Source organism: Ceratotherium simum, chromosome 4, assembly GCF_057802395.1.
Source record: "Ceratotherium simum simum isolate JZ-2026a chromosome 4, ASM5780239v1, whole genome shotgun sequence".
Taxonomy (NCBI): Eukaryota; Metazoa; Chordata; class Mammalia; order Perissodactyla; family Rhinocerotidae; genus Ceratotherium; species Ceratotherium simum.
The window spans coordinates 94,275,382-94,302,455 of NC_141903.1; the positions used below are offsets into that span (position 1 = coordinate 94,275,382).

General features: G+C 51.1%; 1 protein-coding gene and 1 long non-coding RNA gene across 2 annotated transcripts in view; both read right to left on the reverse strand.

Moving 5' to 3' along the window:
• The window catches only part of OBSCN (obscurin, cytoskeletal calmodulin and titin-interacting RhoGEF), a 143,032-nt gene extending 140,191 nt beyond the window's left edge, over positions 1–2,841 (reverse strand). Inside the window, exon 1 of the mRNA XM_087430249.1 lies at positions 2,745–2,841. The gene's annotated coding sequence lies outside the window, so the exon portion shown is untranslated. The remainder of the gene's footprint in view (positions 1–2,744) is intronic.
• Positions 2,842–19,620: 16,779 nt separating this feature from the next.
• On the reverse strand, positions 19,621–21,340 carry LOC147917377 (uncharacterized). The gene is made up of 3 exons (XR_015552103.1): positions 20,941–21,340; positions 20,646–20,766; positions 19,621–19,889 (listed from the first exon to the last, which is right to left on the reverse strand). It is a non-coding gene; the product is annotated as an uncharacterized LOC147917377 (long non-coding RNA).
• Positions 21,341–27,074: the final 5,734 nt, after the last annotated feature.

Consider the following 27,074-nt stretch of genomic DNA (forward strand, 5'->3'; position numbering starts at 1 on the left):
GGTCTTAAACTCCAATCTGCCTAGTCTCCCCCACTCAAAAAGACCCCTTTTCTGTACTCTGACAGGGCCTGACCATGGGAGGCCCATGGTGGGTGCCTGGCCTATCCCCTCTCTCTGACTATGGCACACCAGCAGTCACTGGTTCTCTGCCTGGCCAGGCTCTCCTCTGAGCCCTCTGCCTGTCGTGTCCCCTCTGCCCCTGCTCTTCCTCCTCTGGGCCACTCCCCTGGCCCCAAGCCTCTGGGCTCCACCTCTGGCTGTGTGCCTGGCAGCCCTCCTCCCAGGCAGTGCCCAAGACACGGAGCCCTGTGCACAGGGTCTGTCCTGCCTGCAGCTGCCCTGCGCTGGGGCACACCTCGCCTCTCCTGGGGTCCCCCAACTCCCCTCAACCCCTGAGGGGGGATGCTCATCAATGAGCAGGGAAAGAATGGAAACTGCAGCCAGCTGGGCTCCTCCCAACAACACAAGTGCCCCCAGCCCACCGGCTGCCCGTGCCCCCTCGCCGTGAGCATCTGTCTCCTCTCGAAGGGCACAGTGGGGAGGGGCTGGGCAGCACAGTCAGCAGAGTGCCTGGGGAGGACAGCCAGAGAATCCCCCCAGGAAGAGCCAGGGACCTCCAGGCTGAGAACGGCTGGGCCGGCTAGCCAGGCCCAATCTGGGAGGCTGCGGGTGTCCTGGTCACTCTGCGGTTCTCCGCTATGGCTCCTTCGGCTGGGCACCATCAATGCCAAAGGCCCCAGGCTGACTCTGTCCTCTGCCCAGCCTGGGTTGGCCACTCTGGCCCCCAGCACAGGTGGGTGAGGTGAGACTGGGCCCTGCCTACATGGGTCTCTTTTAAGAACAGCAGGCACAGTGGGCCCCCGGGCCCTAGGCTGGCCCCAAGCACCTTAACTCCCTCCACCCTGGGGCCAGGCCTCCAGCCTGTGGGCTCAGGCTGCCCATCATGGGATAGCGGGGCCTGTGTTCCCAGCCCTCCCGCTCCCAGTCCTGTGATTCAGGACCTAATCTCTTTAGTCCTCCTCCACCCGCCAGGCTCAGCCCAGACCAGCCTGCTGACTCACTGTGCCGTCAGCACCTCTGCCCCACCCCGCCCCGTCCCCCCCACGGCCTGGCTGGCTCTGGGCCTGGGGCGGGAAGGGACCTGAGCCCTGCCCCCCTGGGCACCCTACTGGGCCTCCGCACCCCTCTGTGGAAGGGTCACTTTAACACCAGGTCTCTGGGGACCCTGAGCCCTGAGCTCTTTCCAATGCCCCTCCCAAATCACATGGTTGGTCTGTGGGTTCCTTGAAGCAGGACGCAGCATCCTCCCCCTCCACACCCGGTGCAGGTGTGGGAGATGGCTGCTCCGAGCTCGTGAGCAGGCACCTGCGGGGACAGGGGGCCACCTGCACAGCTGGGTGGCCTCTGGGGGCCAGGAGGACAGGGAAGGGGAGGGAGCTTTCATCACTGCACGAGTTTGGGAGAACTGGCCCCAGCCCTCGGCAGGTGCACAGGCTGCCCCCTGGCCTGGCAAGGGTGGGCAGAGGCTCGGAGATGGTTCTAGGCTGCCGGAGACTGTGCCAAGCCCTGTCTGCCTGCCCTACCCTCGATGCGGCAGACCCCATGGGGTCCGAGGGGGCTCACCCAGCCACGACAGCCCCAGAGTGTGCCCCACGGCAGCCCCGCCAGGCAAGCTTCCCCACAGGCCGGCAGAGCCCAGGAGCCCGAGGACTCAGGATCCCCCCTCCTTCAGGCCGAGTCTGGGAGGGGATCCCCCAAGGCCCCTCTGGGACAGGGACACCTACAGCGGCCTCCTTCCCCCCCCCCGCCACGTCGGGGTCTGGGCCTGCGGGAGCTACAGCCACGTGGACAGAAACAGGAGCTCAGTGGGGGAGACTCAGCCAGGACCTCAGCCCCAGCCTCCCAGGAAAGGAAGCCCCTTCCTCCCCCAGATGACCACCCCGGAGCGCGGCTCCCTGCGGACCCCACTCTGGCTCCTCGGTCTCTCGGAGGCCCCTTGGCACTGGCAAGAGCCTCGGTCCATCTGAGACCCTCCCACCTGGGGTCATGCCCCCAAGCCAGAAGCCCCGCCCACGCCCCCCACTCTTGCTTTTCCAGAACTCGGCCACCCTCGGGTCCTCATGGGGCCCTGGGAAGTAGGAAGTGGCTTGCAGCCTGACAGCAGAACCTCAGCCTCCTCCAGCCCCCCACCGTGCCCCTCCTGGAGCCCCATCTCCCTGCCACCCCCTCCACCCGCCCCCCGGTTGCCCCTAGGCCATTCCAGAAAGACTTCCAAGCCAAGGGCAGCCCTGGAGCCTGTGTCTCCCCTCGGACCCCGGGGCCCCGGCTTCCCGCACTCCAGGGGAAATTCTTTCCTGGAGTCAGGTGTCGCTGCCCCTCTGGCTGTCCCCTCCGCTGAGCCAATAGGCCCAAAATAGCCCCAGCTGTCAGCGGGCATCCATCTCAGCAGAGCTGGGGGCAGGGCCGGCCGGACCCCCAGGCGGCCCTCGGAGCGGGGCACCGAGCAAAAAGGTGGATGCATGCACGCCGGACCTCCTGCCCCGCGGCTCCCCCCGCCCCGGCAGGAGGGACCAGCTCAGCCCCTCAGTGGACCAGGGGCTGGAGTCCAGGCCCCCAAGCCGGGAGCAGCACCGCCTGGCTGGACCCCCAGGACCCTCCATCCCCTAGAGCCATGACCTTCAGCCGAGCGGCCCTCAGGGGACACAGGACGGCCCCCCACCCCTTCCTGCTCTCTGCCTCCTCACCTGTCTCTATGCAGGGCTCCAGGCGGGTACCCAGGCCGGGGCCTCAGACAGTGGGGCAGGGGCAGCCGGGTCTCACCTCCCTTCTGTGGCCCAGGACACAGCAGCCTGCACTCCAGCCGGTCCTCAGACTGGACAGGGACGAAAGGACGGCAACGCTGTCAGCTGGAGAAGGCTGGGCCCGCCCCCCACCCCGCCCCCACAGCTCCTGCCAGCCCAGCCCAGCTCCAAAATAGCCCGGTGTCAGTGCCCAGGATTAGGTTTCAGCCCTGGCCCCAGTAAGGCAAAGGGCAGAGGCTCAGGGCCGCTGGGGGAGGGGGAGGCCTGTGTCCAGCGATGACGTGGGCAGGGCGGAGACCCCAGCTGGTCAGGACCCCTCCCCAGACCAGCATCCTGGAGTGCAGGGCGGGAAGTAGCCCGGGAAACCCGGGACCACCTAGAGGTGACCCAGAATACCCCCAGGGGACCAGGACCACCCCAAAAGGACCGGCCACCTGACAGTCCTGCAGCCTTGGTGGAGGCGGGCAGCCAGGAGCCTACCGCAGGTGCCTGGGGTCAGCCTGCTCCACCCCGACCACCTATGACCCAGGCGGGTCCTTTATCCCTGGTTCCCCCTGCAGCCCCTGGCCTGGCTTGGTATCTGTGGCACTTTAAATGGGAGTGGAGGGTCCCTGAGACTCCGGCCTGGGACCGTCACTGTCCAGGGACCCGGCCCCGGGGCTGGGCAGGCAGGATGCTGCTTCATGCCCCAGGAGGACTGCCCCAGCCCAGGGACAAGCATGGACAGGACACCAGGCCCACCCAGGGGGCCTACCCAGGAGCCACAGGGGCTGCCGGGTGGTAGTACTGGGGCCTCTCCCAGGAAAGGGCCAACCCCCCGTCCCCAGGGGCCCAGGTCTGAAAGAGGTGCCCTCCCTGCAGAGGCCCCAATCTCAGGGCAGGAGCCAGGGCCCACGGCATGCCCCCAGGACCTGTGTGACCCTAGGGGCTCTCCTGCAAGTGTGTCCACTGGCTGACCCCCACCAGAGTGGAGTGCTGCTCTGCACCCCAGCTTCACCCTCGCCCCTGAGCCAGCACCAGGGCGTCTGGCACCCCCAGCCCAGAGTCCAACCCCTCCCCTCACCCCACCTACACCCTCTGCACCCAGGCCTGTATCCACCGGGGAAACCAAGGCTCTGAGCACAGACCAGAATCCCAGGTAGCCACTGTCTTAGCTTGGGCTGCAGGACTCTGAGGTAGCCGGTCCCCTGGGGGTCAGCCCTGGATCCCCTGGGAGGTGCCAATGTCTGAGTCACCTCAGCCGCCGTAACAAATACCACAGACTGGGGGCTTAAACGCAGACGTATATTGTTCACAGTTCTGGAGGCTGCAAGTCCCAGATGAAGGTGTCGGCAGTTTCTGTGTCTGCTGAGAGCTCTGCCTGTTCACAGACGGCCACCTTCATGGTGTCCTCACCCAGTGGAGAGAGCTCTGTGTCCTCTCTTCTTATAAGGACACTGACCCACCAGGGGGCCCCACTCTCCTCACCTCCCATAGGCCCCAGCTCAGCACCTCACACTGGGGGTCAGGGATTCTGGGAGGACCTGACCATCCGGCCTGTCGCACCCACTGAGGAAGAGAACACTGGAAGGAGAGCCCAGCCCCTGGGAGTCGGGCAGGGGACCCACAGCTGGTGCACATGCGTGGGCCACGTGTGTGTGTGTATGCATCTGTGCCTGCTGCACGCCCACCTGGGACCGGGCTGTGGGAGGCCCGAGGCCTCCCACGTCCACGCTGGCCGGCTCCCTACAGGACGCCCTGGTGGAAGTGAGGCCCAAACGCCCTCTCTCACCTGACTGTTGGCTCCAACAGAGGCAGCGAGGCCGAGCAGAGTGAGGGCGAAGGCAGAGAGGCTCAAGGAGGCTGCGCCATGGCCCCACCGGCCCAGCCCCACCCCGGGCCCGCTGGCCCCTGGCCACCCTCACCGCCACCTCCCCTGCGGTGGCCCCGAGCACCACGGCCCACCCACCAGCTGGTCTGGAGGGTCTCTACCTTTTCCTCCTTATCGTCTCACCACCTATCTGTGCAAGACAGCAGGACACTCATCCTACAGGGAGCCCCGGGGCCACTGGTGCCGGTCAGGCCAGCAGAGGGAGTTCCCGCTGGATCCTCTGCAGAGAGAACTTCCGCCCCACCCCCCCCACCCCCCCACCCCGTCTGGACGCTCAGGGGCCAAGCTGTGTAAGAGCTGAGGGAGAATCCTCGCTGCCATGACCATTTTCACAGGGAGGCCAGGGCCCCTGACCTCCTGGGAGATGCAGTCACAGCAGGTGTGACTCCAGGTTAAACACACATCCCATCCTCCCTGTCACCCACCCTCCATCCTCGCCCTCCTCCTCCCTCCATCCTCCTCCCTGTCCCGCACCCTCCATCCTCGCCCTCCTCCTCCTCACCCATCCTCCTCCCCTGTCCCCCACCCTCCCTCCTCCCCCTCCTCCTCCCCCGTCCTCCTCCCTGTCACCCACCCTCCATCCTCGCCCTCCTCCTCCCTCCATCCTCCTCCCTGTCCCCCACCCTCCATCCTTGCCCTCCTCCTCCCCCCATCCTCCTCCCTGTCCCGCACCCTCCGTCCTCGCCCTCCTCCTCCTTCCATCCTCCTCCCTGTCCTCCACCCTCCATCCTCGCCCTCCTCCTCCTCACCCATCCTCCTCCCCTGTCCCCCACCCTCCATCCTCGCCCTCCTCCTCCCCTGTCCTCCTCCCTGTCCTCCATCCTTCTCCCGGCCTTGGCCACCCTAGGAGCCGCCTTACTCTGTCTGCCTGGGATGCATCCCTGATCGCCCACTGAGGCCCACGACCCAGGACATCACTGAGCCCTCGCAGGACGTCAGCTCCCCTGAGTGTTTCCCATCCTGGAGGAGAGTTCCCGGTGCTCTAACCACTGGTGTTTTTTGACTGTCCACACTGCCGCTGCACCCCGTGGAATGTGACGTCCACCCTCATGGGCCGTGGCAGGGACAGAAGCCCCTCACCCACCTGGTCGTCGTGCAGTGAGCGTCTGTCCATCTGGAGAGACTCTTGTGCTTCCAGGGTCCCGGGGCCCTGACTGCTCTCTCCACCAGGCAGAGACCCTCAGACCAACCCTCCCATGAGTAGAGAAGTGGATGCAAAGCCACGTGATCATGTACAAGTCCTGTGAGCCTGCAGTTTCCTGGCATTTGTAAAGATGAAGTTGTGTATTCTGAGGGAAAAGAGGGTTTTGATTCCCTTCTGAGCATTTCAAAGGGAGGATATTTATGATGCTCCACCAGCTTGTTGCAGATGTAGCAAATGCCGCTCCCATAAAGAAAACAAGATGCGTGTTAACACTTGCCAGGGTTCCATGTCAATATCTTATTGGATCTCAAAAATGGTGTTTTTCCTTTCCCAGCAGAGGGACCTGAGGCTCAGAGAAGTTAGAACGATTTGCTTAAGTTTACACAACTGACAGTGCTTAACCGAGCCTCTCCTGAGAATAAATGACAAACAGCCGTAAGACCAGGGAGAATGACAACTCAGTGCATCATCACAGCCTGCACGAAATCCTGGACTGAAAGGGGACAATAATGGGAAAACTGGGCAATACAAATGAAGTCTGGAGTTCAGTTTTGAAAAAGTGTGTAAGTGGTTAAAAATCCCTGGGGGGACACAAAGGCAAAATGTCTGAAGACAGCGGACCAGATGAGACTCCTGCACTTGTGCAAGTGGATGGAAGGGTTTCTAACCACACTGTTGCTTTAATAAAGAAAATTAGGAAAAAACATAAGTGCCCACAGATATTTTAAAGGATGAAGAAATGACTGTGTCACTGGGCAGTGAGTGTTACAATGAATCTTAACAATGAACTGGAATTCTATCCACAGAGTTAACTCTAAAAAACATCGTGTCAGTCAGTCAAGTCAGTGATCAAATGAAAAACAACAACCCGAAGTCAGGGCTCCTGTTCCCGGCCCCTCTGATTCCCGGTGCCCCCACCACCTCCCGCAGCTGCAGAGGCTCAGCCTCAGCAGGACGCCAAGGGGAGGCAGGTGTGGGGCCTGAGAGGCGCTGAGGCCGGAGCTCAGGGAGGAAGGAAGAATGTGCCAGAAGGACAAGGAAGGAGGCCTTGCCGGGCAGGACAGACTGGCTGAGGACGGCAGGGCTGCAGAGGCCCCTTGGGTCCTGGCATCTGCCTGCAGGGCCTTCGGGACCCCGTGCTCAGAAGTGCAGACCCCAAACACAGCCCAGGACGTCCTCCCCAGGACAGAGCTGGAAGGGGGCCCTCGGCCAGGCAGTGAAGGCCCAGGAGGAGGGGAGGGACCCGAGGGACATCCTGGGCTGACCACCGACTACCAGTGATGCAGGCAGCGGGAGAGCGAGTGGCCTGACCTGGCTCTGACTGGGTGACAGCCTCACCCACCAGGCGGCAGTGGGGGCACTGAGAAAGGGGAGCTGGCTCTGGGAGTGCTGCGCTGGACAGGCCTCTGGGAGGAGGTGTCGTGGGCCCTGGGTGCAGGGAGAGCTGGGGCCATAGGGACAAGGCGGGAGCCCAGGGGTCATGCACGCCCAGAGGATGGAGACCCAATGGGGGGTTTACCAGCACCCCGCTTGTCTCCCCGTCTGCATGGCAGCCATCTCCTCTTGGATGTGAGCCCACGCCCCACCCAGGATGGGAGTTGTCCCCCACAGTGTGGACCTGGGGTACTGTGAGTCCATCTCCAGGCCTGAGCTCAGGGTCCCCACCAGGACCACAGCAAGCCCCAAGGTGGGCTGTTTTCTCCAGTCCAGAACCCCCAACTCCCAGGGGTCAGTCACACCTGGGGAACACCACAGGGGAGGCTGCCATGGAAATTAATAAAGAAACCTCAACTAAACTGGGCTGGACGGCCTGCAAGGGGCACTCTCACCCCCATCACACACTGTCAATGACACCAAACAGGAAGAGACAAAGGCTTCAGGAAGTACAACCATTTTATTACTGAAGGAAGATTTCTCTCCTGGCCCAGCAACAGCCCAGCCAATGAGAAATGCTGCAGCTCAGCCAATGAGAAAGGCTGCAGTCAGCCAATGAGAAATGACACAGCTCAGCCAATGAGAAATGCCACAGCCCAGCGCATCAGAAATGCTGCAGCCCAGCCAATGAGTAATGTCACAGCCCAGCCAATCAGAAACTCCGCAGCCCAGCCAATCATAAATGCTGCTCTCAGCCAATGCGAAATGCCGCAGCCCAGCCTATCAGAAATGCCACAGCCCAGCCAATGAGAAATGCTACCGCCCAGCCGATGAGAAACGCCACAGCACAGCCAATGAGAAACACTGAAGCTCAGCCAATCAGAAACACCACCGCTCAGCCAATCAGAAATGCCACAGCTCAGCCAATCAGCAACGCCACAGCTCACCCAATTGTCTTGACATGAGTACAGCCATGTTTGGCCGCTCCATTGACCTACAGCCACCAGCACAAAAAAGAAATACAAGGCTGCTTTCTGCGTGGTGGGAACTGGCCCTTCTCTCACGGAGGGAGTTGCAAGTTGTAACATTTCAAGGCTCTTGGAGCGTCGTAGCACGGGATGGACTGGCCATCTGTGCCGGGCTGGGACGATAACCAAAGAGAACAATGCACGTACGCAACTACTGGGCTGGGACGTTAGCCAGGGGGCTCAGTGCACGTACGCCACTGATAACCATTTGTGCATGGGAACACTAAATGCTTGCTCTGCAAACTCTGTAATTGCTTACTCTGAAAATTACTGATGGTATAAAAACTGCTGGAAACTGAGACCGGGTGAGAGTTCCACCTGTGGAAGGGACACCTTGCCCAGGATGTGTGATCCTTGCCCAGCCGCGTCGATTGACAGGGCTCTCCCGGCAGTGGGGCGTGGATGTTGTGAGTAACTGATTTGATGTGAAGTAATTGATTTGATATGAAATAATTGATTTGATGTGTTCTCTTTTCGGTCAACCTGGTGTTTCTCTTTCTGGTTGATTTGTGTCATTTCTCTTCAGCCGATGTGGGTGTTTTCCCTTTCCAGTCGGGCTGATGTTTTTTCCTCTTAATATTTGATTTGATCTGTTTGCAGACTGTCACCTTTACTATCCTCTATATAATAAAATATACCTTCAGTCCATTTGTTTGGAGTGGAAAGTGTCTTTTACGTCTCCGATCGAATCCCCGAACCTCTGATAACATAATTGGCGCTGTGAGCAGGATTCGATTAAGGAGATGCCTTTCCTATTCAAACGAAAGGTAACTGAAGCCAAGGTGGAAGAAATTCCAGGATGGGAGGACCCTCCCTTTTGCACTCTGGCTGGGGAGTGGGCTCGTAGGTCAGGGTTATGTGAAGCTTGGGATGCTCGTCTGCGACAATTTGAACCGTTGGATGTGACCAAAGCTTTGCAGACGGTGGAAAGGAAAAAGAAAGATGATGTTTCTTTTTTGGCACGGCGAGGTTGGTGTTTGTTGACTGCTTATCGTCGGGCTATAGAAGATAGGGATAAGATACAGAAAGAGAAGGCACTCTTGGAAAAAGAGAATTCAGATTTGCAGTCTCGCTTGGCTATGATTCAATGTCAATATCATGCACTGGGAGATCAGGCTCGTAACTACCAAGCTATAGCAGAAAAGGCTGCTGTAAGAGTTGCCAAATATAAATATAGAAAGAGGAGAGAAAAGGTAAATGAACGAAAAGTTCATATGGCCATAGCATCGGCCGGTCCTAAGTGGGACCCGGACACATGGGATGGTGATATCTGGGATGATGATTCTGAAACTGATTATGAGGAAGAGGAAAAACCGCCCAAACGCACAGAGGCACGTCCTCTTCGCCGTCGGCGGATGGAAATGGATGGTAATCATCCTGTAAGGAAAGATGTGATTGAGGATTTTAACCAGCAAGAAATTTCTGACATTTTAGCCCGGGCTACACAAAAGCCTGGAGAAGCCATCATAACCTGGCTTGTTCGCCTATATGATATGGGCGCTACAGGAATTAATCTGGATGCAGGAGATGCTTTTAAATTTGTAATTTTGTCCAATGATCCAGTAATACGGGGAGCTTTCAGAGATTGGAGCATGAATGCTCACCCCCCAAATGATCGTGGACAAGACACTGATGGTACGACTTTATTGGCTCTTGCAGTAAAAGGAGCTCAAGATAAATACCCCACGGATGATATGTGGCCAGACACTAATAGACCCTGGTATACTTTAAAAGATTGTGTTCAAAAGATGAGAGAAGAAACCATGAAGCGGGCTGTGTTTCTGGGGTGTGGTGAAGCTTTAAATGAAATGACTTTAAGTGTCCAGGTGCGAAACAGGTTGATAAAAACTGCACCTCCGGCATACAAACAAATAATTACAACCCTTCTCATGAATGAAACTGAAAGCCCTATATCAACACTTGCAGATAAGATTATGCAGCTAGCAGACTTGGGAGACTGGCAGACAACTGAAAACTCTCCAAGAAGAGAAAAAGAGAAACATTCTTTAAAAAGATAAAATAACTCGAGGTGATATGTTTTTGGCCCTACTCCAGGCAGGAGTACCTAAAGACCAGATTGATGGAGTTGACACTAGAGAATTATGGAAACTATATAAAGAAAAAGGGCTGAATGTAAAACAAGTGAACAGAAGGGACAGTATAGAGAATGCTTCCAACCCAGTGCCTACTGCACCTAGTGCACCACCTCCTCCCTTGGATCCTCTTCTTGCTGACTTATGTGATTGAGGGGAAGGCCAAACCTCTGTATCGATTGGTGCCACTATAAGAAAAGATATTAGACCACATGTACCAATTAAAATATTTTGGAAGAATGGATCTACAACTAGTGTGAAGGCACTTGTGGATACAGGGGCAGAGGCCACCCTTATCTATGGGAATCCAACTAAGTTTCAAGGTACATCAATTCTGATAACTAGATTGGGAGGAAAAGAAATCCAGGCAGTTACCACTAATCTTTCTATGCAAATTGGGCAACTACCCCGGCGCACATATCTAGTTATGATTGTACCAATACCAGAATATATAATTGGGATTGATATTCTAAAAGGATTGACATTAAATTTGGCTGATGGACAATACCAATTTGCTATTAGAGCTTTGTCTTTTCATATTAATGCTGTAATTGTGGGATGTTTGCATCATGAAGTAGAAATTCCACCTGCCACGCAAGTGATCAATCAAAGACAGTATCGCATCCCTAGAGGACAACAAGAAATATCTGAGACCATAGAAGATTATTTGGCTGTAAAAGTCCTTCGCAGAGTAACTACAGCCTGGAATAATCCTATCTGGCCTGTTAAAAAAGGTGATGGGACATGGAGAATGACTGTAGATTACAGAGAACTAAACAAAGTGACTCCGGCTATTCAAGCGGCCGTCCCTGATTTGATTACTCTTATAGAAAAAGTGCAATGTTATCCAGGCACTTGGTATGCAGTCATAGACTTGGCTAATGCCTTTTTCACCATACCTATACCTAAAAGTGTCCAAGAACAGTTTGCTTTCACGTGGCTGGGACAACAATATACCTTTACTAGACTTCCTCAGGGATATGTGCATAGTCCCACTATCTGCCATCGACAGGTTGCTGAAACCTTGGCAAAGGTACCTGCTTCTGATGATGTCCAAATAGTACATTATATAGATGATATTATGATCCAAGGAAATAAAGAAGAAAAGGTACAACAACAGTTAGAAAAAGTAATGGACATACTTGAGGAGGATGGATGGAAAACTAATCCAGCTAAAATTCAGGGCCCGAGTTCAAATGTTAAATTTTTGGGAGTACTTTGGAATAATGGAAAACAAGAAATTTTACCTAAAGCTAGACAAAAGATATTAGATTTTGCAGCACCTCGTAATAAAAAGGAAGCACAAAAATTTATTGGATTATTTGGATTTTGGAGGGCACATATTCCACATTTAAGTCGGCTCCTTGCACCTTTATATAAAGTTACCAAGAAAAAATATGAATTTGAATGGGGAATGGAACAAAAAGAAGCTTTTGAAGCAGCCAAGCATGCTATTCAGACTGCTTTAGATCTATGGCCAATTAAACCGGGACCCATTGAGTTACAGGTAGATGTCATTGATCAGTATGCCAGCTGGAGTCTATGGCAAAAACAAGGTGCCCGACGTTATCCTCTGGGATTTTGGAGTCGCAAGCTTCCCTGTTCCAGTGAAAGATATAGTCCTTTTGAAAAACAGTTGTTAGCCTGCTACTGGGCTCTAATAGACTCAGAAAGCCTTACCCTGGGACATGAGGTAATTATGCGACCTCAAATACCCATCATGCAATGGATTCATAGCACGCCTGTTACTCATAAAATTGGACAAACACAAGAATTTAATATTATCAAATGGAAATGGTATATTCAAGACCGGGCCAAACCTGGCCCAAAGGGGTTGTCTCTATTGCATGAACAAGTGTCTCAATATAACAGTGAACCAACTGTGTCACCTAAGACTGATATAACAGAATCTCCTGTTAAATGGGGTGTCTCATATGATCAATTGACTAAAGAACAACAAAACCATACGTGGTTTACAGATGGTTCTGCCAAAATGATATCAAGCTCACGGAAATAGAAAGCAGTTGCCTATAACCCATCCACCCAACAAACAATTGTCACCACCGGAGATAATATGAGTAGCCAATATGCTGAACTCTATGCGGTGTATCAGGCACTTCAACAAGAACAGGGGCAACAATGTCATATATATACTGATTCGTGGGCAGTGGCACAAGGTTTGGCAACGTGGATGCCACAATGGAAAAAACATGATTGGAAAATTAATGATAAAGAAATATGGGGAAAAAAATTATGGGAAGACATATGGTTATGGTGTCAAAATACAATTGTTACTGTATTTCATGTTGATGCTCACAGTTCTTTAATTTCTACAGAACGAAAGCATAATTCTCATGCTAATCAGCTGGTGCAGATTCGTGCAACGCACAACCCAGGCTTAGCACAATGGGTCCACGAAAAGAGTGGACACTTGGGAGAACAAGCTTCATACAGGTGGGCACAACAAAGGGGAATCCTTGTCACCCATGATGATATTGCCACTGCAGTACAACAGTGTCAGTTATGCCAACAGTTAAATAAACGGGGAGTTCCACACCCCTACCAAGGTCATATCCAAAAGGGATTATTTCCCGCCCATACCTGGCAAATAGATTTTATTGGACCATTGCCAAATTCTTGTGGATATACTTATGCCTGCACTGCTGTTGATACATATTCTGGTTATTTATTGGCTATACCAGCTAAAGTGGCCACCCAACAGAGTGCCATAAAATTATTAGATATAATCAAGTTATATTATGGAACACCAAGGCAAATTCAGAGTGACAACGGTTCCCCCTTTACAGGTAAGTTGATTCAAACCTATACCAAAGAAAATTATATAGAATAGATTTATCATATACCTTATTACCCCCAAGCTGCAGGCCTCATAGAACGAATGAATAGATTGCTTAAACAACAATTAAAGAAACTTGGTCATGGCTCATTAAAAAGGTGGCACAACCATCTAAGTACTGCTCTAAATGTGTTAAATAACAGGCCATTAGGCCCTAATGAGACTCCTCTGTCAAGGTTGTTACCAACAAAGATTACAAAAGTGGCAGCCGCCACCCATGAGCTTATGACCTTAACCTATTGGCCCCTGACTCAGTCTGCTAAACCGCCTTTTCGTGCCACGGCCGAAGCGGCTAGATTGGATTTATCTACTGTTCATTCTATTCAATTGCCCCCTAAGAAGCAGTCTATAGTCCCTACTGGGATAGGGGTACAATTTCCCAAAAATACCTTTGGTTTGTTAAAAGGACGCTCTAGACTGGCAACAAAAGGTATTGATGTACTAGGAGGAGTTATTGATCCAAATTATCAAGGAGAAATAAAATTTATATTATATAATAATAGTGACACAGTACTAACTGTAGAGTCTGGGGAACGAGTGGGACAATTATTGGTGCTTCCCCTCCTGACTCCAAATGTGTCACAAGGACAACCTCCAAGTGAATTAACTAAAAGAGGAATGCAAGGATTTGGGTCTACAGATAGATGGAAACCTGGAGCAAAGGTGTGGGTGACACCTCCACCCAATGCGGCTCCACGTGCCGCAGAAGTAGTGGCCCAAGGGCCCACTGCAACGCTCATAGTAATGTATCCAGGAAATGAACAATTATATCATGTTCCTAAAAATTCTGTTTCTTTGCGTGAATAGATATTCCTGCTGTGTTTGCTATGCTGTGCTGCACTTCCATGTCTGCTGCAGACCTACATGCCAACTAATGTCTCCATAGGACAACCTTTGACCCTGCACTGCTGGACCAACTGCTCTACACCAGTGAGACCTATAACCTGGACTATGAATGGCCGAAAAATTTGGTCTCAGAAACATCAAGCAATCTCTCGGTACAAGCCCATATCTGATCAGTCACGCAGAACTAGTTATAATTTCTCCATTGCTCTGTCTTCTGTTACCCTCCGTGATGGGGGCTGATATTCTTGTATTAAATGGAAAAAGGGAAATCCAGATTCCCCATTTCTTAAAGAAGCTCGATTTATTAGCATCCTTCCTAATGCCACTAGTCCTCTTAAAAACACTAATCTATGGTTACATTTAGCTCATACAGTTCTTAATGAAACTGCTTTTTGTCTCAGAAACAGTAATAATCCTTCTGGACTTCTGCAAGCTAATCTGTTGGGTCTAGGTGTTACTTTACCTAATGTGTTACATGCTAAAGTTACTATCCCTCATTCTTTAGTAAAGATGCCCATATCTAGAGTGACTTCCACTACGTGTTACTGTATTAATTGTACATATATTCCATTCTATTGTAATAAGACTATCTCTGTTAGTATTCCTACCCCCTCACGATTACCTGCTGGATATTTCTGGTTATGTGATAATGCTGCGTATTCACACATTCCAACTGACACATCTGCTGCATGTGGTATTGGCCCAATAGTTCCCCTTATAGCCACTTTCCCTACCAAAAATTCTCGAGTGAAACGAGCACTCACTACAGATTGTGACCCTCATGTTAACCTTCTTCCCATCTCTACTGTGGCAACGCTGGCCGCCCTTCTACTACCTGATCCTGGCCTAATTGTAGACAACCATCGTCAAATTGAACACCTTTCCTGCTTGTTGACACATGTAATGAATGATACTGTTAGAGCCTTCTTGGCTATATCTCAAGAATTACAAGAACTGCGTAGAGAGACTCTTATACAACGAGCTGCTTTAGACTATTTGTTTCTTCTTCATCAAACACCTTGTACTAAAATACCAGATATGTGTTGTTTCAATGTATCAGATCAAACTAATGTTATCTTTGATGCTGTACATGATTTACAAGATCAAGTTAATAACATTTCATATTCTAAGGGGTTGTTTGATTGGTTACCTTGGGGTTTGGGTCCTTTATTGCGAGATAGTTTTATAATTATTGTAGTCATTGGATTTTGGATTCTTGGATGTGCCTTATGTACTTGCGTACGAAGTTCATTGTCTGTGCGTATGGTGTCTTATGGTTAATAGAGACGGCCACGGCCGAATATGTCTTGACATGAGTACAGCCATGTTTGGCCGCTCCATTGACCTACAGCCACCAGCACAAAAAAGAAATACAAGGCTGCTTTCTGCGTGGTGGGAACTGGCCCTTCTCTCACGGAGGGAGTTGCAAGTTGTAACATTTCAAGGCTCTTGGAGCGTCGTAGCACGGGATGGACTGGCCATCTGTGCCGGGCTGGGACGATAACCAAAGAGAACAATGCACGTACGCAACTACTGGGCTGGGACGTTAGCCAGGGGGCTCAGTGCACGTACGCCACTGATAACCATTTGTGCATGGGAACACTAAATGCTTGCTCTGCAAACTCTGTAATTGCTTACTCTGAAAATTACTGATGGTATAAAAACTGCTGGAAACTGAGACCGGGTGAGAGTTCCACCTGTGAAAGGGACACCTTGCCCAGGATGTGTGATCCTTGCCCAGCCGCGTCGATTGACAGGGCTCTCCCGGCAGTGGGGCGTGGATGTTGTGAGTAACTGATTTGATGTGAAGTAATTGATTTGATATGAAATAATTGATTTGATGTGTTCTCTTTTCGGTCAACCTGGTGTTTCTCTTTCTGGTTGATTTGTGTCATTTCTCTTCAGCCGATGTGGGTGTTTTCCCTTTCCAGTCGGGCTGATGTTTTTTCCTCTTAATATTTGATTTGATCTGTTTGCAGACTGTCACCTTTACTATCCTCTATATAATAAAATATACCTTCAGTCCATTTGTTTGGAGTGGAAAGTGTCTTTTACGTCTCCGATCGAATCCCCGAACCTCTGATAACACCAATGAGAAACGCCCCAGCCCAGTCAATCAGGAATGCCACAGCTCAGCCAATCAGGAATGCCACAGCTCAGCCAATAAGAAATGTCATGGGCCAGCCTATCAGAAACACCACGACTCAGCCAATGAGAAATGCTGCAGCCCAGCCAATCAGAAATGCTGCAGCTCAGCCAATGAGAAACACAGCAGCTCAGCCAATGAGAAGCTGCCGTCCTGAACTGTTACTTTCATTTACACCAGCACCTTCTTACTCCACCTTTTTCTCTATAAAAGCAGGTCCCCTCCTTTGTTTGCTGCATTTGCCTATGGTCCAACATAGCATGCACATCCCAAGTTGCAATTCTTTTGGCTATTTCCTGATAAACTCATTTTGAGATAAAATAACAGACAAATTTGCTTAAGCTGACACTGCAAAACCCAAGAGATGCGACAAGTGCTACTTTAAGGAGGCTGTGGCAACATTGTACCATGTGCAAGAAATGGTGAGGCTGGAACTTGATGCGGAAAGAACGCCACAACAGAGACTGCAGTCATTTGGAATATATCCACAACAGAGACTGCAGTCATTTGGAATATGAGGCCCTTGGTTTCCTCAGAACAGCCGCAAGGTTGTCTTGTGACAGACGTCCTCCCAAGATGTTAGGAGAAAGGAGAAAAAATGAAAACGAACCTCGCTCCAACATCAGTTACAAGCATGGTCTGTGTGGCTCAGACCGGCTTTCAGTGGAGAATCCTCGAGAATACCCGGGAGTAAATACCTGCCCCAGGGAGGAAGGGACCCTGCGGCCACTGCTGCCCACGTTCCACTGTCAGAAACCACAAAAGGACTGAGAGAAACATCCAGAAAACTCTCAGTGAACTGCTAACTGCAGTTACCATTAGAAATGGGGGGGTAACTTGACATACTTGTATATTATTTGAATTCTGAACACAGATCACATACTTCTTTTGTCAACCTTAAAAATAAAACAGCCAGTTATTTTACCAGCAAAATGAGTTTATACGGGAATAACCAAAGAATTGCAATTTGAGAAGTGCGTGCTATGACAGACCACAGACAAATCCACCAAACAAGGGAAAGGAACGTCATTTTATAGGGAAAAAGGAGGAAATTGGGAGGCGTTGTTTTGAACAGAAGTCCACTGGAGAAAAGCAGGAGTTCAGGGTGGTGATGGTTTCTCATGGGCTGAGTTGTTGGGGTTGTTTGGGATGCAATGTACATTTCTTCCTATAATTGACTGTCTTTCCTGTTGACTTCTTTCTGTTGGGGTCTGTAATAGACCTCGAACAGTACTGCACGGGAGCTCCCTTTCTGACCTCCTGACCCTGTTTTAAATGAGGTTTTCCTTTATTAATTTTCACACTTTGCAAGAAAGAGAAGTGAAAGACAAAATTTGTTCCAAGAAAACGGAGTGGCCATGGGAGCTTCCTGGGGTCAGAGAGCTCATGGTCAGGTACTGGGCAGCTGGGTTGCTGAAACAGTCAAGGGCCTGTGGCATAACAAGAAATATGCATCTGGCCTTTGTCCCCGGTTCCTGACACTGAGCTCCTGAATCCCTTAGAATTTCCTGGGTGACAGGAGCGTCTTTTGTTCTGATGAGGTGATTCTTGGTCGCCCCTAGACAGCTTCAGGATGGGGACTGGTCACCAGAAAGGCCAAGCCTTATTTAGAAGCTTGGAACTTTCAGCTCCACCCCCCATCCTCCAGAGAGGGGAGAGAGGCTGGAGATGGAGTTAATGATGATCATGGCTACGTGATGAAGCCTTCATAAAATCCCAATAGTATGGGGTTTGGGAGGCTTCTGGATTGGTGAACATGTCCACACCAGGAGGGTGATGCACCCCAACTCCACGGGGACAGAAGCTCCTGCACTCGGGACCCTTCTGGACCTCGCCACATGTGCTTCTTCATCTGGCTGTTCACCTGCATCCTTTACCACATCCATTATTATATAATAAAGCAGTAAATGTAAGTGTTTCCCTGAGTTCTGTGAGCGGTTCTAGCAGATTATCAAACCCGAGGAGGGCATCATGGGAGCCCTGATTTACAGCCGGTCAGTCAGAAGTACAGGAGGCCTGAAGTGGGGGCAGTCTTGTGGGCCTGAGCCCTTAACCTGTGGGATTTGACACTATGTCCAGGTAAACCAGGTCAGAATTGAGTTAAATTGTTGGACACCCAGCTGGTATCTGCCAAGAATGGGAGAATTGGTTGCCATTGTTGGAAAACACCCCAGGACCCATCTGTTCTAAAACCTTAAGGGGCATTGTAATTGTAACAGAAAACTTTACTGAGGATACACTTAACACTTGTGGGGGAAAAAAACCATAAGGAATAAAGATACATGAATTGATCCTGTCACCTGCACACACACAGCCATCCTGTATAGCCATTTAAAAATTCAAGTCAGTATTTCACGTTTTAATTCTGTTAACATCCTGATAAATTGCTACTGTTACCACCCAACATGGGGCCTTCTGCTAGCCGCAAAACATGCCAATAGCCAAGAGGCAAGATGGTAGGAGAAAAGGACTTTTTTTATTACAGCTTGCTAGCAAGAGGGAAGATGGCCGACTAATGTCTAAAAAAATCATCTTAAGGGGGCACAAAGTCTTACAGCAGTTATATAGGCTGGTGGGTTATAGGGGAGGGGTTAGGAATGTTGAGTTTCTGGTGTCACAGACTGGGAGTGCCACACAAGATCTTTCAGTTTTCATTGATGATGGCTATCAGCATAGACTCTGTTCCCCGTCATCGCATTCCTAAGGAACTCAAAAGAACAAAGTTATCATCTTTTCACAGCTGGGAGGTACATGAACAAGCAGGGGTGGTAAAATCAATAGAGCAGGTAGATCTCCTGGAGGGTGCAGACCCAGCTGGGTTAGTTTGTCAGAGGTCATTCAAAGTTACAATAGGGCTTCTTTTCTACAACATGGCTTCCCTCATGTCAACCTTGTCTTGAGCCGGTATCACTACTATACAATAGAATCTTATAAATGCTGAACATTTAAATTAAATAGCTATTTTGCTTTGCAAAACATCAGTCACCTGCAGAAATTACCTGGTGCAAAGAGGTTCTACCTGGGCCCTGGTATCACTGGGGGAATTCTTCTCTTGCCTTTGAAAAGACTTTGCGACAAAGACCAAAGAGCAATCACATATTTTCACAGAGAGTCCTTGGGCGGGGGAGGTGCATTGGCATCCACAGGTGCGTCAAACATCGTCAAGGGTGGGACGAGGCCTATGTTTCTCCAGAACGAGTCTGCGCCTCAGGGGCTTCACACAGAGAAGCTTCCCTTGTGTTTCCTCCTTCCTTCCCCATGTTATTCACAGCAACACAAAGCAATCCAACGGCCAGGCTGCAGAGTTTTTAAGCTCCTCCCAGAGTTTTTAAGGTCTTTTTAAGACCCCAACGCATTCATGGCTGACCCACAGGCGTCAGCCTTAGTTCATATACAAGGTAGAAACGTCACCGCCAAACAGGGGTCCTCTACTCGCCGCAAAGACCAAGCCAACAGTCCAGAGGCGAGGTGGTAGGAGAGAAAAGGTCTTTTATTATTACAGCTTGCTAGCAAGGGGTAAGATGGCGGACTCATGTCCAAAAGAACCGTCTTAAAACTACGAACTTTTGAAGCAGTTATATAGGGCAAAGGGGCTGAAAGAATGGGGGTCTCGGAATGCGACGACCTGGTGTTGTAGTCCTTGAGATGCTGGATCATCCCTTTTCCTCGTCACCAGTGACAGATACCAGCAGAGGGCTCCTTCCTGGAGGTCTTTACATTCCTGAGAAAACTTAAAGAACAAAGTTACTGCCTTATCACAATAGGGAGGTCTATATATATATATATGCCAAGGTCAAGAAAGTAGCAGAGCGTGCATTCTGCTCACAAGCAGGTGTGGACTACGTGCAAACTAAAGCATTGCTGACTCAGAAAGAGGGGTCTCGTGGATCAGGGTCACTTACAGCTCCAACATGGTTCCCTTCTACAAGGTGGCTTCCCTTATGCTCACTTATGCTAACCTGTGATTACATATCTATCATAGCTATTTAACAGCGCTAACAGAAAGAGCCCACTTCCAGGATGGCAGAGAGCTCTGCAGACCCACTCCACAGCAAAATGGGCAAAACTGGGGAAAGCTAATTAAAAAAACCAAACAGTTATAATCTCTGGAAATTGTCCCCCGTCCACACAGCAAATGAAGAGCCATTGATTCAAGAAAATCTACTAAGACTTGGTAAGAACAGGGAGAATCTGGGGCACTTTGCTGACCCCACCTATGCTTGACAGAGCTCCCCTCGGGGTGGGTGTGTCCAAGACTACCAGGTTCCCTCTCCCCTCGCTCCCAGCTCCCAACGAGAGGTGTGGAATCTCACCAAGGGGGCAGGCCAACAACACTTCTCATCCCCAACTCCAGGTCAAAGAGGCTAATTTCCCAGTGAGTGTGGCCGAGAGTCTGGGGGTGCCCTTCCTCCCCACCCAGCACCCACTCCTGGATGAGGCTCTACTCCATCCCTGGGGCCCCAGGTGCCCCCCCCCAGCTCACTACCAGAGCAGAGGTTCCAGCCCAGGAGAAGCCAACCAGGAAGAGCAGGCTGCCGCCTCCCAGAGCATCAGCTCACAGATCTGCCCAGAGGCTCCAAAGCCCTCCCCAGAGGACACAAGGGTTCCTGAAAAAGAGAGAAAGAAAGTTCAGGCCTAAGGCTGCTCTTGAAAACAATAGCTCCTCTTAATTAAGAGCAACAAGCTAAACCGTAGTTCATCAGAGAGAACCATGGAAAGAGACAGCTCAGAAGAAGCTCCTGGGGTTGGAACAAACCTCAGAGACTGGACTCGAGACTTACCCCTGACCAGGAGACTGCGGAGCAGTTTATGCCCCAGGGCATTGTTGAAAACAGCAGGCCAGTCAGCCAGCAATTAGCGCAGCCCAGCCAGCTGGGTGTGATATCAGCAGAGACAGACAGCTTGACGGAGGGGTCAGGAGAGAGACTGTCAGAGAGCACCCCGACATCCCCGCATCTGGCGGACGGCTCCAGCTCCAGCTGCATCCTCTGTGCAGCGACACCAAAGACTTCACGCTGCAGGGGACAGAGACCTCACTGAAATAGTCACCAAGCACAGAAATACACAAGCAACTGCAAAAACAAGCCTGGAGAGGGAGGAGGGGAATCAGTATCCAGAGTTGATGCAATATATGACCTAAAACATCCAGTTTTCAACAACAAAAAAATTATGAGACAAGCAAAGAACAGGCAAGTGAGCCAGACACAGGAAAGAAGAGAGCAGGAAACAGAAAATTCTCTCTGGCACGGCCTGGATGTTGGACTTAGCAGACAAAGCTTCACGGCAGCCATCTAACTGTTCCAGGAACTTCAGGAAACCATAGGAAAGGAAAGGAAGGGGTCCCAATGATGTCTCATCAAACAGAACAGAGATAAAGACACAGAAATTATAAAATGAAACATCCACTGAAGGGGCTCAGTGGCAGAAAAAGAATCCATGAACTTGAGGGTAGATCAATGGGGATTATGCAACCCAAGAACAGAGAGAACAAAGATGAAGAGAAGTGGGCAATCTCAGAGAACAGCAGGACACCGTTACGTGCACCAATATACGCATGAAAAAAGCACGTCGTCTCGCATGAGCGAGCCCAACCTAACCGACAGCTTCTTTCTCATGGGAAACAACAGAAGACACGAAGCAGCGGAGCAGAGCACGGACTCCTGGGTAAATCCTTCCTGTCAGCACGACAGGCCGAATCAGCCAAAAGGATCTTTAAAACGCTGAATCAGAACATTAAAATAAACGCAACATGCTTGAAATTATGTTACTGTTATTCAGATTAGTAACTATTAGTAAAACTGATTTCAAGTCCTGGGCGATGCTTTAAACCGCCTGCTGGTTTGCAATGCTATCAATTAAATTTGGGAATTCTCTCCTCTGTCCTCGAGGTGTCCTCATGGTGTTCAAGAGGAATTCAGTTGTGATGACTAATTTGGGTGAAAATCCGAAAGTGACCTCGTAATTTGATAGAGTGTTTCAGGAAGCAGAGCTAGTATAAGAATTTAAACAACTTAAACACAAGGATTTTGATAATCTACCCTACGTCCACTAAAACAAGTGCCAGAGAAAGTGTATGAAAAAAATTTTGGCCCAAAGTATTTGCCAAACCTTTGAAAAGGCTCGTGGAAAATCTTTTCGACACGTCCAAGGAAAATGAACCTCTGGCGCCCTTGTGTTGCTGTCAGCAGCTGGTGTGAGCCCTGCCCCCCGTCATGGTTTAAAAATAGACCCTGCGGGCTGGCGTCACCACGGAACAGGGGGCTGCCTCCCACCCCCACCGCTGCCTTCCCTCCCTGGAGACACTAAGATCAGGGGGCACAAATTCCAGAGGGGAAATTAAGGGCCACAATTAACTGGTGACTTAACTTGGCAATCCTGCCATCCTGTCATGGTTAGAAAGTGGGCCTTCTCCCAGCCATGACTTTGCTGCGAAGTGACTAGTTGCTTCCATCAATCCCTGCCCCACCAGCCCTTCTGAAGGGACCCAGGCCCATGGTCTCCTGGGCGTCACATTCTAGGCGTCGGCTCGGGCAGCAGCCTCACTCACTGTCTTCTTGTCCCAGGGTTGTGCTGGCAGATGCTCTGGACAAAGTCCTCTGTAGGGCACCCACAAAGCTGTCCAGGGCCTCCACCTGGCCACGCTGGGTCTCCACTGGCCAGAGCCAGGGCTGGCCCATGAAGGAGAATCGAGAGGACAGAGAAAGCTGTCCACGCAGAAAACAGGCCCTGCTTTCTTACCATTGACTCTCAGGTGTGTGGGGAGCTCGCTCAGGAGGCCGTGGTGGCTCCCAGCCCGGAAGCCGGCCCGCACACCTTCAGACACATGTGTCCCTGCAGAGGAGCGGGATGTGTTCTGGACAACCAGCTCTCCTCTGAGAAGAGAGAAACCAGATTGCTCCTCGCACCTGTCACAGGACGAACCGTGTCCCCAGGAAAAGGTCTGTGGAAGTCCTCACCCCCGGAATCTGTGCGTGGGGCCTTCCTGCCAACAAGTAAAGATGAGGCCCTTAGGATGGGCACCAGTCCAATAACTGGTGTCCTTTAAGGGGAAATTTGGACACAGAGATGCACACAGAGGGAAGATGATGTAGTGACACAGGGAGGAGCCACGTGAAGACAGAGGCAGAGGCTGGAGGGATGGCCACAAGCCCAGGACACCTGGGGCACCAGGAGCTGGAAGAGGCAGGAAGGATCCTCCCTCGAGCCTCCAGAGGGAGTGCGGCCTGCCCACGCCTTGGTTTTGGACTTCTATGGGAGAATAAATTTCTGCTTTTTAAAGTAATTTGGGGTAATTTATCACGGCAGCCCCAGGAAACTAATACAATGCCACATACAAAATTCAAGCTGATTAAACATTACCATTCGACCCATCGATTCCATTCCTAGGTATAGACTCAAGAGAATAGAAACATGTCCACACAAACACTTGTACATGAGTGTTCACAGCAGCACTATTTACAATTACCAAAAAGTGTAAACAACCCAAATGTCTACCAACTGAAGAACAGATAAACACAATGTGGTCTATCCTCACAAATGAATATTATTCAGCCATAAAAAGGAATAAAGCACTGGCACATGCTGCAACTCAGATGAATCTTGAAAACGCTGTGTTCAGCGAGAGAAGCCAGACACAAAAGGCCACATATTGTATGTTTTTATTCATAGGAAACATCCAGAACAGGCAAATCCACAGGGACAGAAAGTGGGTTAGAGGTTACCAGGGTCTGGGGGGAGGCGAATGGGGAGTGACTGCTAATGGGTGTGGGGTTTCCTTTTGAGATGATGAAAATGTTCTGATGGTTGCACAACATTGAGAATGTATCAAATGCTACTAAACTGTATACTTTAAAATGGCTAATTTTATGTTATGCAAATCTTACTTCAATAAAAAAAAATCAAGCTGAGGTTAATTTAAAAACCTAACCAAAAAAACGAAACAAAAACTTTTAGAAGAAAATTGAGAACATGTGTATGCAAGGATTTCTTAGGCAAGATACAAAACAGAAGATATCCTAAAAGAGAAAAAATTAATCTGACGACATTAAAATTCATAACGGCTGCCCAACAACGGCACCAAAACAAACTTCGGAAGCGACGTCTGCCAGGTGTGGCTCCAGGCCCTCTCAGACCCGTGCGCTACAGTCTGGACACAAGGGCATTCGTGGCGGCGCGTGGTGGCAAAAGTCATCAGCAACTCAGTCGCCAGGTGGAAAATCAAATAAATCACCGACGGCAGGGAGCAATCATAGAAAGAGTGCGGCAGGGCCTCGCCCGCTGACGTGGGAGGACACCGGTGCTGTTTAGACAGTCTAAGGAGGCAGAACCAACAGGATGCACGCATGTATGCATCTGGGTCGGCAACTGAGACCCAAGAGAGCTGATATTCCAGTCCAAGTCCCAGGACAGAAGACCAACGTCTCAGCTCAAGGCAGTCAGGCAGGAGGAGTTCCCTCTTCCCCCACCTGTTTGTTCTAGTCAGGTCTTCAACTGATTAGACAAGGCCCACCCACGTTGGGGAGGGTGATCTGCTTTGCACAGTCCACCCATTCGACCAGTTAACCTCATCCAGAAAGACCCTCACAGACACTCCCAGGGTCATGTTGGACCAAACAACTGGGCTCCCGTGGCCCAGTCGAGTTGACACATAAAATTAACCATCGTGACACTGGTATCCATGTGGAAATGTGCATTGCACAACAGAGAGAGCACAGTCCCAAGTACGCCTGGAAAGAGCAACACGAAGCCCTGCGTGCGGACACAAACGTCTCAGGGTCTCTGTGTCCATCAGTGCAGGACAGCGCCCGTGGTGACCTTCGGGAGGGTGGGAAGGAGGACACAGGCTCATCACCATGTGCTCTGTGGTGATAAATTATATCCAACAGGTGCACGTCCCATCTGCAGTTACAACACAAGACAAAACTTTAAAAGAATAAAGTCGGGTTGATGAGCTTGACCTTAACACGGACTCCTAAGGGAGATCTTCCCGGGGACGCATCCTGGGCAGAGGGAGCCAGGCATGGCGAGCAGAGGGGCCTGAATCGGCGAGGGGCTGGCAGAAACCTGGAGAACTCAGCCAGGCAGGGCTGCCAGGAGGCAGAGCCAGGAGAGGACCCTGGCGAGCCCAGACAGGAGTTGCGAGTCCCAATTTGAGCAGCTGAAGGCAGCATGTGGGGCGGCTCACAGGGCAAAGCAACCTGTACCAAGAGAAGCAGCAGCCCCAGAGTACGCTGTGCGGGAGGTGAGAGCCAGGGAGAGGGGCGGGGGAGGGCCAAGGGGAGCGTCAGGGGGAGGGGCAGGGGAGGGGCAGGGGCAGGACCAGGGGAGGGGCAGGGGAGGGGCAGGGGAGCGTCAGGGGAGGGGGCAGGGGCAGGGGCAGGGGCAGGGGCAGGGGGAGGAGGGGGCAGGGTCGGGAGGAGGGCCGGGGGGCGGGCCGGGGGGCGGGCCGGGGGAGGGCCGGGGGGCGGGCCGGGGGAGGGTCACGGTGAGGGCCGGGGGAGGGCCACGGGGAGGCAGGCCCTCAGTGCCCTTCAAGAGCCCCTGTGGTCTGGATGGTTTCCATGGTGACGCTGAGCAGCATTTGCCTCTTTCAGCCTCTGTCTCTGAGTGTGGTCTGGTCTCAAGGCTGCAGGACCCCAGAGCAGACCCCGCTGTCTTTCATGGCGCTGGGTGCTAGAGAGATTTGCACACTGTAACAAACACCGCTCTCGCCCTTCCTTTTTTTTTTGCTGGTTTTGGAAAATACAGTTATTTTTTTCATGAAAAATATATTCCTTATATTAACATATAATGGACTTATTATTATTTTAAATTTATAAACATTTGATTTTTCTCAGTTTTAATATCGATAGATTTATCACACAGGAGGTAAAGCTCTTTGGGATCCACAAAGGTTTTTAGGAGCTGAAAGTAATTCTGAGGCCAACAGGTCCCAAGGGACCCCTGATCTGCACGGGACACAGATCTAAAGCACCAGCATTAGACTAGAATCGACGTAACGGTTTTGACATCAAGACTCGCGGTTCCTAAGCTGATGGCTGTTGTGCGAGTGATAGAAACACACCCAGAGTTACGTGGGTGTGTGTATCATGCACACACACACGTATTGTAGCTAAATAAAAAGGATTTGGGGGATGGACAACAAAAACAAAAATCTACATAATGCTTTTTATTAGAGACACATCTAAAACACAAGCATATAAAAAAGCCCAAAGAAAAAGAACTGGAAAATACAGAAAAGGCAAGTATTAACCAAAAGAAAGCTGAAGCAGTAATACCACCAGGAAACAAAAATGGGGAAATCATCACTGAAGGTCAGCGTTGTCAGAAGAGGCTCAGCTCCCCAGGGGGCGGTAACTTCAATGCAACAGCTGACATCTTCCACCAGAGTGTTCAAATTCACCCAAAACAAGACAAAGACAAGTTCCGTTCATTTAGACATAACCTCTAAATAATTCAAGCGCCAAAACACATTGCAATGGAAATTTTAAAATATTTAGAACTAGAATGTAACAAAACCACAGCCTGTCCAGCAGTGGGAGCTGAGAAGGACCCCCAGGAAGAAGCGGGCTGGAGCGGAAGAGAAGTAAGAACACCGGAAAGCTACTCCTCCCTCTCAGAAGCTCAGAAGAGAAAGACGAAACCAACACAAGGAACGTGTAAGGTATGAAAGGAGAACAAGAGCAGAAATCAATGGAGGGTTAAAGCAGAATCCAGAGAGGACAGAGAAACCTCCATGTGGCTTCCTCAACAAGCCTTTGTCAGGACCGACCAAGGAAAAGGACACAGTCTCCCTCAAATCGTCCGGACGAGGAACGAAAGGATGGCAGAACGCGATGCCACAAAAATTGAAAGGAGAAGAGAATCCAAACTGTATGGCAGATCTACAGTAATGAAAACGCATCCACCAGGGGAA